We start from the raw sequence: 12,050 nt of genomic DNA, 5'->3' as shown, positions 1-12,050 counted from the left end.
ACCCAATTGGCATCAGTAAAGCCACACAGCTTCACTCCCTCTGTCCATCTGTAACAATGTCCAAATTAAGTCATTCCTCCGATGTACCATATATCAGCTTAGTTTCCCTCCAAAATAAGCTAGTTGGCATAACCATAACTTGGCTCATTTGATTGATTGCATAGCACATATCTGGTTGTGCATTCATAAGATAAATTAGTGAACCCACCAACTGCTGGAAAATAGTAGCATCCACTCCCTCACTTGAAGTGACATCCTATTTTCTCCAGTTTGATGCTAGAAGTGTGTCCATGGGTTTGAAACTTTCCATGCAGAACATTTGTAGCATCGCATTGACATACTTGACCTAAGATACAAACAATTCCCCATCACCTTTCCATACTTCCAATCTGAGGAAGTAGTGCATGAGACCCATGTCCTTCATTTCAAACTCTCTTAAAATGTCTTCCTTGCATGATTTGCTCAACTTATGATCACCAGTTAAAATCAATTCATTAGCATATAAGACAATAATAAATAATTTACCTTCTACCAAAATATGATAGAGGTTTGCATCTTCTTAACTTTTGGTGAAGCCCAAATTGGTGAGATAGTTATCGATCCCGATGTACCAAGCACAAGGTTCTTACTTGAGACCGTAAAACACTCACATGAATCTACACATGTGAGACTCCCAATTGAAAGCATTGAAGCCTTCTGCTTTCTTGATATACACCTCCTCCTCAATAACTCCATTGAGGAATGTTGTTTTCACATCGATCTGGTGGATCTTCCACCCCATCCGTGCTTCCAAAGTAAGGATTGATCTGATGGATTAATACCTTTCTACTAAGGTAAATGTTTCCTTATAGTTAATCCCCTCAACCTAAGAGTTTCCCTTGGCTGAAAATTTGGCCTTGTACTTTTCTATGATTCCATTTGTTGCATGCTTTACCTTTGAAGATCAATCTCGAACACATAATAGAATTTTCTGTTGGTCTTGAGACGACTTCCTAAACATTGTTGTTTACAATGGATTCATACTCCTCCACCATTGCATTAGCCCATACAAATTGTTCTACTACTTGCTCGAAAGAGGATGGATCATTCTCTACAAGTTCAGTATTTAGAGCCATGTAGTGAGCGTACTGATCTAGTGACCTTCTCTACCTGCACTGATTTGAAGGAGCACCCACATTATCCCTCACATCGTGTACAAGTATCTCATCTTCCTTTGTCCTTTTCCTACCTCCTCTATATGGCTCTACTTCAATGGCAGTATCCAGTCTCTACTCCTCAATTTTTGGCTACTCCAAAATTTCCCGGGGATCCTCCTTTGGAGCTAAGAAATCATGTTCTAGTGGTATCTAAAGCTTGCTCTTAAGATAGCACCACATGGTTTTGTATTCATCAAATTTTACATCCATTTGAATAACTTTCATTCTGAGGAATGATGTGTACACACACGAGTTATGCAGAGTTTCTCTATAACCCAAAAATACCCCCAGTTCTATTGTATGTTATAGCTTCTTCCTTGATTCTTTGGAGACATAATAGTAAACAGAGGCTCCAAAAATCCTGAAGTGCGACACATCATACTTTATCCACGAGAAATACTCCTTCAATGTAATGATGCCCAGAATTTGATGAGAACTCTAGTTCTACAAATAGACTGTTGTTTAGCATGCCTCAACCCACACATGTAAAGGTAGGACTTGATCATGCAACATCACCCTCACTTCTCCCACAATGCTACAGTTCTTCCCCTCAGTTACCCCACTTTGTTGTGGCTTGTGGGGTGTTTTCAGCTGTACTTGAATGCCTTATTTTGCACAATTTTTTTTAAACTCATTCGACATGTACTCCCTCCATTATCACTCCTGAGAGCCTTCACTTTCTTTTCAGTTTCTTTCTGAACTTGTGCCTTGAATTATATGAATTTAGAGAATGTCTCATCCTTCTTCTGCATGAAGAATATATGTATAGTTTTCATGTAGATTCAAAATATTGATTATAATATGCTAAAACAATAGACTTTAATCTAATCTATTCATCAACGAAAATAATTAAACGATGACGTAATCACGAAGCATAGAAGAGAAAGAATTCAATCAACCCATTACACAATGATTTCCTGGGGAAAGCCACAACTAAACAAACTTTCTATCTGTATATTTCATTAGTAAGAAAATACGAGAAAATTACAATGCTTTTCTCAAGCCCGAGCAACCTTTGCGTTATCTCTATTTGTCTCACAGCTTCCTAGACAGGCCTAGGCCAATATTTAACCAATTTGTCGCTTGGTCAAGTCCCTATTTCCATGTGTTTTTCCTTGTTAATTAGCACCTATTAATTATGGAATTCCTCAATTGGAATTTTGCAATCAATCATAGGCCTTCCTTTGATTTCATGCACCACCTATACAATTTAGATGATTATACAATTGATAGTACATTATCCTTGAAATCCAATCTCAACTCGGTAACTCTCTTATCTAACATGCATAAGTTATTTATGAGTGAATCATCAGCCAACTTGTTCATCACTGCAGACAACACCACACTACTATACCCCCCACTAGTTCCTCTAACAGTTCGAACTAGTTTAACTAACTTTAACTCAGTTAAGCTAAATTAATTAATTATCGCTCAAAATAAAGTCAACCAGGGCTTCGATAATATCAAAGACACTCTAGATGATTCAATTTATACCCTAAACTTGAATTATTTAGGCCAACTAAGTCAAATTAACTTAGTTAACTAATACAAGTTGTCATGTGATGTGCAATTAAAAATTTATTCCTAATTTAATTCAATGACATCATTAAATAAGGATTTTCTTGTTGCATTTTCAACACTCCCTCTCAATCGAAACATATTATCTGCTACCCATATATTTCCTTTATGAAACTTGAATTTTCATCTTAACAATGCCTTTGTAAAAATATTTGCATCATGTTCCTCTGTAGGAATGTACTCCAGCAACATGATTCTCTTCTATACATAATCTTGTAGATGGTGATACCAAATGTCAATATGCTTGGACCAATCATGAAGAACTAGATTCTCAAAGAGTTTGATACAACTTTGATTTTCACATAAATATCATTGTAGGATCCATCTGCTGATGAAATAACCCAACATAGATCTTCCTCATCGAGATAGGCTCACAAGTTGCTTTACAAGTAGCCATATAATTTTCTTCTGTTAAACTAAGTGCAACTAATATTTACTTCCTTTTGTACGAAGAAACTGATGTTGATCCAATACTGAATATTCCCTTTGATGTGCTCTTCCTTTCAGATGAATTCCCTACCCAATCTACATCTGTGAAACATTGCAACTTCATTCCCTCTATCTATTTGTACCAAAGACCAAACTGAGTGGTGCCTATGACGTATCTCAATACATGTTTAGATTTCTTCTCATAGATTTTGGTTGGCTTAACCATTCCTTGACTAAGTTGGTTAACTACAAAACATATGTTTGGTAGTGTGTTCACCAAATACATAGGTGAACCCACAAGCTGCTTGTAAATAGTAGCCTCCAATACCTCACCTAAAGTAGTATCTTCATTCCTCCAATTCTATGCTAGAGGAGTATCCATGGGTTTGTTGCTATTCATGTGGAACTTATTCGGTATCACGTTGCCATACATTCCCTAAGACACAAAAAAATCCTCATTGTAGGTTCTAACCCTGTACAGAAATCACCTGCATATGATTTCTAAAACACATAAAATAAACAATGCGAGAGCATAACACATAAAACAAATATACACAGAGACTACCCCCTGGATCCTAAAACCGGGACTACCAGCTTGATTTTTCATTATTTTCCTTTGAATGTTATAATACATATTTATACATTCAGAATCATCAAATACCATGCACCGAAAACCATTGCATCCAAAACCATGGACCAAATACCATCGCGTCTAAAAACATGCGCGAAAATCATGCACAAAACCAAAGGTGGGTCCGCCCAACCTAACATAGGTTCCAAAACCAAAATTTTCCAGGGTGCTACCCCGAACCCCATAGAGTAGGGTTACCTGCACCCCTCAAACCCCCTGTGATGCCCTTGCTATGCAATCAAGACAACGGAGGGTGGGCTTCGGCCCCCCTTTAACCCCCTGGTTAACTACATGGGCTAATTGTGGAAAGAATATAACAAAACCCAACATTCTCCCATTTATTGTTTTCTTTCCATAGGGGGCCACAAGGGAGCTTGGTCATTTATCCAACCCTGTAATGCCCATTGTTTCTCTACACCAAGAGAACTTCTCAGAGCTTACAAATTTTGTCAATGCATCTACAGTATTCTCCAAAGTGTCCACCTTTACCAGCAACACCTTTTTGTCTTCTATCATATCCCTCGCAAAGTGATATTGAACATCAATGTGCTTTGTCTTTGAATGATATGTAGGGTTCCTTGCCAAGAAAATTGCACCTTGGCTGTCACAGTCTATCCTTATAGTTCGCTGTACTGACCCCATACTCGAACACAATCTCTGCAACCAAAATACTTCCTTACTTGCATGAGTGGCTGCCATGTATTCTGTCTCTGTAGTTAATAGTGCCACTACAAATTGTTTCTTACTCATCCAACTGACTGCACCTCCAAATAGGTTAAATGCACACCCACTTGTAGATATTCTCTAATCTAGATCTCTAGCCTAGTCTACATCAACAAAGCCATTAATATCCAACACTTTGTCCAATTCTTGTCTTCCTTGATATCACAAACCATAATCACTAGTGCCATTCAAATACTTGAAATCCCACTCCACATGCTTCTTTCTTGGTTTTGACATAAACCTGCTCAATACTCCCACTGCATGTGCAATGTTTATTCTAGTACAGACCATTGCATACATCAGGCTACCAATTGCACTTGCATATGGAACATGGGACATGTCCTCTTCCTCTTCTTATGTCTTGGGACACTGTTCAACAGATAACTTTACACCTACAAGAATAAGAACCTTCACTGGTTTACTATCCTGCATATTGAATCTCTACAATATTGTCTCAACATACTTCCTCTAGTTTAACCAGAGCTTCGTCTTTGCCTAATCTCTTTTAATTTCCATGCCCAAAATATATTTTGCAGCACCAAGATCTTTCATGTAAAATTTTTAGTACAATTGGGTCTTCAAATGCTAGATAATTTCTTTGTCATTTCCAACCAGCAACATATTATCCACATACAAGGCCAAATAAATAACACGGTCACCAATTAATTTAAAATACACACAGTGATCTGCATTGCTTTTGGTGAAGCCAAGTCCCCATATAAATGTATCAAATTTATGATACCACATCCTTGGTGACTGTTTTAACCCATACAGATACTTCTTTAACTTGCATATTAGTTCTTTCTTACCCTTCATCTCAAAGCCTTCAGGTTGCTTCATGTAGATTTCCTCTTCTAGATCCCCATGAAGAAATGTTGTCTTCACATCCATCTATTCTACCTCAAAATCAAAAGCAGGAGCAACAGATAAAAGTAATATAATAGAGGTTACCTTGGCAATAGGAGAAAAAATGTCACCAAAATCAATTCCCGGCACTTGGGAATAACCTTTTGCTACCAGCCGAGCTTTGTATTTCTCCACCTTTCCTTCTGCATTTGTCTTCTTCTTGAACACCCATTTTCTTCCAATGGGTTTCCCTCCAGCCGACAACTCCACCAGATCCCAAGCCTCATTTTTGTGCAAATATGCCATCTCATCAACCATGGCCTCTTTCCAGAGTTTTGCATCCTCTGAATCTACTGCTTCCTTCATAGTTATGGGATCATCATCAGTAATAGATAAAGAAAAAATTGAGTAGAAAGCAGTTGGACTATACCTTTATGGCTACCTTCTTTATTGAACTAATCTTCTCACACCTGGAGTTTGTGGCTTTTCATATTCTGATTCCTCCTTTGCTATAGAGTCTGATTCTTCCTCCTTTAGCTCAAACTCTATCTTCTCAGGTTCCTTTGGCTGGACTTCATGTTTAATATCATCTTTCACCTCTCTAAAAACCACATCTTGGCTGTACACAACCTTCCTTGTTACTGGGTTCCAAAGCTTATAACCTTTAAACCATCCTTATACCCAATAAAGATGCACTTTTTAGATTTACTATCCAACTTGGTTTGTTTCTCCTTTGGAACATGTACATATGCATCACATCCAAATACCCTCGGATGTGAAAGAGGTGGTTTCTTACCAGTCCATATCTCTTGTGGAGTTTTATCCTCCAATGCTGATGAAGGTTATTTGTTGACCAGGTAACATGCTGTCTCCACCGCCTCTGCCCAGAATTCCTGTCCTAACCCAGCACCATTGAGCATGCTTCTTGCCCTTTCCATCAATTTCTTGTTCATTCCTTCTGTAAGTCCATTTTGCGAAGGTGTATATGGAGTACTCTTATGCCGTGCTATACCACACTTCTTACAGAATTCGTCAAATTCCTTACTACAAAACTCTCCACCGTTATCTGTCCTCAGCACCTTTATCTTCTTCTCTATCTGGTTTTCCACTAGAGCCTTAAATTCTTTAAACCTGTAAAAGACTTCATATTTCTTCTTAAGGAAATATATCCATGTATTCCTTGAGAAGTCATCTATAAATGATACATAGTACACAGAATTACCCTGTGATGGAACCTAAGTAGGTCCAAACACAACGCTGTGCACAAGCTCTAATATTTGTTTCACCCTCTTACCACTAGAGGGGAAACTAACTCAATTCTGCTTCCCATATACACAATTTTCAGATAAATCAAAATCGAGAGAGCTACTACTCATACATTCTACCATACCTTTAGCATGAAGTATTCAAAGGCCCTTCTCTCCAATATGTCCAATTCTTTGATGCCACATCATGGTCTTCTCTCCAAACACCACTAGATTTTCTGCTCCACTTTTAGCAACCACATAACTATTGCACTCATCAACAACCATGCGACATTGTAGCTTGTACAGAGTTCCAATCCAAACTCCCTGCATCAATACCAGTGCTCCCTCAACAATCTTGCAGGTATCCTTCTTGAACACTGTTTTTACTCCTGGATCATCCAACTTGCTTACAAAAATCAGATTTTTGGCCATTGCAGGAATATGCAAAACACCTAGAAGTGTTCTAACCCTTCCATCTTGCAACTTAAACTTTACGTTTTTGCGACCAATGATTCTAGCCTTCCTATCATCCCCTAAGAAGACATCACCACCATCGTATTTCTCATACTCGCAGAACCACTCTCTATGGGGAGTGAAGTGAAAGGATGCACCCGAGTCAATCAAGCATGCCTCATGATCTACATGTGTACTTGAAGAAGCCAAGTACACATCCCCACCTTCATCTGAGGTGGTTTTCACCTCTGCAGAAGGAGCATCATCAGATCCATTTCCTTTATCAGGAGCTTTAGATTTATAGTACTTTTTGTAGTGTGCTTCCTTTCCACATTTCTAGCACACCACCTTTACAGGTTTTCCTAGAGATTTAGATCTCCCACTCGATGACTTATTTTTGTTTCTATTCTCGGACCGTCCTCGTACAGACAAGTCATCACCATTTTGGCTCTCCATATTTTTCTATCTCATCTCCTCCGTCAGCAAGGATGAGAATATTTCATCAAATTGCAAGGTAGTTGCACTGCTACCTATTGCAATAATCATACTATCCCACGAATCTGGTAGAGAACACAACAAATTGATGCACTTATCTTTATTTGAAATTTTTATATCAACAGATGCTAATTGACTTACCACAGTATTAAATGTGTTTAGATGCTCTATCACTAAGTCTCCATCTTTCATCCTCAGGTTATACAACTTTTTCCGCAGGAACTGCTTATTCACGAGAGACATAGATTGGTACAAAGTCCCTAACTTGTCCCACAAAGCCTTCGCCATAGGTTCCCCTGATACAATCAGCAATACTGAATCTGAGACGTACAATTGTATTGTGCTCTTTGACTTCTGATCCAACTTCTTCCATTATTAATCAGACACTCCTATTGGTTTAGTACCGAGATCTACCATGATCCACTGATATTTATCCACCAACAGATCCTCCATCTTGAGTTTCCACAACTCAAAACTCTGACCATTAAATTTCTCGATCTCTATCTTTCCACTGCTCGCCATCTTCTTTCACCACCATAATCGATCTTGTAGATCTCTCATTGAACATGGTCTACCATAAGCTCGAGCGAAACCCCTTAGCAACAAAGGCGTCCCCTTGAAGCCAAAAACAACTTTGATACCAAATGTAGGTTTTAAACCTGTACAGAAATCACCTCCATAGGAATTCTAAAACACATAAAATAAATAATGCGAGAGCATAACACATAAAACACATATACACAGAGATTTTCCCCTGGATCCCAAAACTAGGACTACCAGCTTGATTTTTCATTATGTTAATTTCAATGTTAATACATATTTCTACATGTCGAAGCATCTAATACCATGGACCAAAAACCATCTTGTCCAAAGCCATGGACCGAAAACCATCTTGTCCAAAACCATGGACCGAAAACCATTGCGTCCAAAAACATGTGTGAAAATCATGCACAAAACCATAGGTTGGTCCGCCCAACGTAACATAGGTTCCAAAATCAAAAAAATTTGTGGCGTTGCCCTGGACCCCATAGAGTGCGGTTACTTGCACCCCTCAAACCCCTTGTGATCCCCCCGCTACGCAATTGGCAACGAAGGGAGGTCTTCGCCCCCCCTCTAACCCCCTAATCAACTACGTGGGATAGTCATGGAAAGAATATAACACATCCCAACACTCATCTCCTTGCCATACTTCCATACCAAGGAAATAATGCATGAACCCCAGGTGTTTCTTCTCCAATTCCGTTGCAAGATCCTCTTTGCAAGATTTGACCAGCTTCTCATCACCTGTTAGAATTAAATCATTGACATATAATAATATAATGAATAATTTACCTTCAAACACGACATGGTAAAGGTTAGCATTTGCTTCAGTTTTCGTAAAGCCCAACTTGGAGAAATCGTTGTCAATCCTAGAGTTCTAAGCACAGGATGCTTGTTTCCATCCATACAACGATCTCTTGAGTATTCTCACATGTTACTCTCTGTTGAAGGCCTCAAATTATTTAGGCTACTTAATGTACACCTCTTCCTAAATCGCTTTATCGATGAATGTTGCTTTCACATCCATCTGATATATCTTCCATCCCATCTACACTGGTAGTGCTAGAATAAATATGGTTGAAGAGTACCTTGCTACTGGAGCAAAGGTCTCCTTGTAATCAATTCCCTCCACCTGAGATAACCCTACGACCACAAATCTGGCCTTTTGTTTCTCCACACTCCCATCTTCTACTTGCTTTACCTTGTAAATCCATTTTGAAATCACCATTGACTTTTCTACTAGTGTTGGGACCACTTTGCAAAATTGTTTCTGATAATGGATTCATACTCCTCAACCATGGCATCAACCCATATTGTTTTCTGCACTTATTCCTTTAATGGGGATGTCTCAATCTCTAGACTCTCACTCATCAGAGCCATGTGGCAAGTGTACAGATCTGGTAACCTCCTCTTCCTGTGTTGTGATGTGGGTTCTTATACATTCTCTCTAGCATAATGCATCAATTTGTCAACCTCTCAATTGCGCTTCCTTCCATCTCTCGAAGTCTCTGCATGACTGGGTGCTTCCACTCTCTATTCCTCTGGATGCAGCTACTCCACATGATCCCGAGGTTCTTCCTTTGGAGCTAAAATCTCCTCATCTGCATGTGACTTAACCTCCCTCTAAAGGGAACATTTCGCATCCTTCTCTTCATCAAACTTCACTTCTCTATGAACCACTATCATCTTGTGAGAAGGAAGGTACACTCGATAGTTGTGAGGTATATCAATGTACCCCACAAATATGCCCAACTTAGTTGTTGGTTCTAGATGTTTCCTTACATCGTTGGTAACATGACAATAAATTGATGAACCAAAGATCTTGAAGTGTGCCACATATGGTTTCTTACCTCAAAAGGCTTTTTCTGGTGTAATCATCCCAAGAATTTGATGAGGACTTATGTTATGCACATATATAAGTATGTTTCATGCTTCATCCTACAAGTGCAACAGCAGGCCCTGATCATGTAGCATATCTCATGCAACTCCCAGAATACTTTTGTTCTTCCTTTCATCCACCCATTATTATGTGGGTTATGGGGTGCTATTAACTCCCGTCGAATGCCTTTTGATACACAAAATTTCTTGAATTTATTCGACACATATTATCCACCATTATTGTTGCTAATATCATTCACTTTCCTGCCAATGCATTTCTTAAAAAGTGCTTTAAATTCACAAAATTTAGAAAATGATTGATCTTTCTTATGTGTGAAAAAATTTCAGCACTTACATGGGAAATCATCTACAAATATTACATAATACACATGCTTGGCAGTGAAGGTTGTTGAGAATGGTCGATACACATATGAGTGAACTCTTTCAAGGATCACTTTCTATTGACTCCACTTATCTTGAAAGGTGTATTTGGTTTACTTCCACCATTTTCATGTATCTCTTAGCTCCACTGCACCCTTGGGAAATCTTATAGAAATCTACTACATGATCTTCAAAGCTCCATGGTGCAAGTGACCCAATCTTTTATACCACAACTCACTGATGTATTAACTCTACACCTTCTCTACTCTTGTGTTCAATGCATCACAATATTCTACATCCAATTTTTAGAGGTTCTTCACTGGAATCTCGATCCACTTCAATTGTCCTGAGGCTATGTGATGAAGGAAAGCATTTCCTTTTCTAACTATCACATCATAGCCATGGTTCTTCAACATAGAATCTTAAACCAAATTATTCTTTAGACTAAGAACATACATGCCATATTTTAATGTGAGAGGAGAGATAGACTCCCTCTGGAAAGTAACAGTACTGATGTCGGTCACATTATATCTTCCATCATCTCCCATTTCAATATGCATATGGAGGTCCTTCTCCACCAAGTCACTAAAAAATTCTTTGTTTCTTGTCATATGGAATGAGGTTCCACTATCCAGATACCACACACTACCCATCATTGATGTCACCATGGAAGTGATGAGGGAAAAATCGAGCTTGAACTATGAAGCAAGAGCTTCACCTTCCATTCCTCTTGAGGGGTTCTACCTAGCATTCTTGTGTGGACACTTCTTGGCATAGTGTCCCAGCTCATGACAATGAAAAAATTTAATCTTCAACAAGTCCTTCCTCTTCTCGCCCTGACTATAATATGATTTGGAATGGAATGACTCCCCTTTCCATTTCTTCACCTTTCCATCTAAGGAAAAATTATCCTCATCAATATGCTTCGATCAGGATCCATCTCTAGTGTTTTGTTGAATCTCTTCTTGGACCAAGTCAGACCATAAATTCTACCACTCTAGTAGTTTCTCTCTCCCATTTACTGAGTCCTGGTAGTTGTGCCAGCTCTTGGGAAGGCCTAGAGGGGATAAGTTAACTAGATTATCTTCAACTATTATAACATCGACACTTCGAAGCTCATCCCGACATTGGGTGAACTTGGTAAAGTACTTTTCTATTACGTTCCCCTTCCCCATCTTGATTTTTCTAACCATGTTCTTCAATTCCAGCTTCCTGTGATCACTGTTATTTTGAAACAGGTTTTTAAAGGCCTTTCACATTACATATGGAGTCTTCTAAATATGGAGTTTCAAGACAATATGATATCAGACTCCTTCTAGGATAATCCTTCTCGCCTTTGCAACACATTTTCTCCACTTTTTCAGATCTTGGGAATCGGTTGCTGTAGGCTTAGGAATATATTTTTCTATGAATTCCTTAAGCTTGTCATCTTCCAACACTTCCTCCATCCCTTCCTTCCAAGAAATATATTTCAAACTACCCTCAAGGGCATATTCGAGTCTCAATCTGTAGAAGGACATCCTGTTGGCTCTGTAGTATGATACTATAAATTTGGTTTCAACTGCAAAAGACAAACATGTATTCTCCTCCTCTAGAGTGATTTATGCTCTGATACGATGTAGAAATTCCCTGTATAGTCAAACTACTAACTAT

This window comes from Pinus tabuliformis, chromosome 1_1, assembly GCF_031772625.1.
Source record: "Pinus tabuliformis cultivar Carrire ecotype Pingquan chromosome 1_1, CPIR1, whole genome shotgun sequence".
Lineage (NCBI taxonomy): Eukaryota > Viridiplantae > Streptophyta > Pinopsida > Pinales > Pinaceae > Pinus > Pinus tabuliformis.
The sequence above is the reverse complement of the archived record's forward strand: the minus strand, read 5'-3'. Positions refer to the sequence as shown.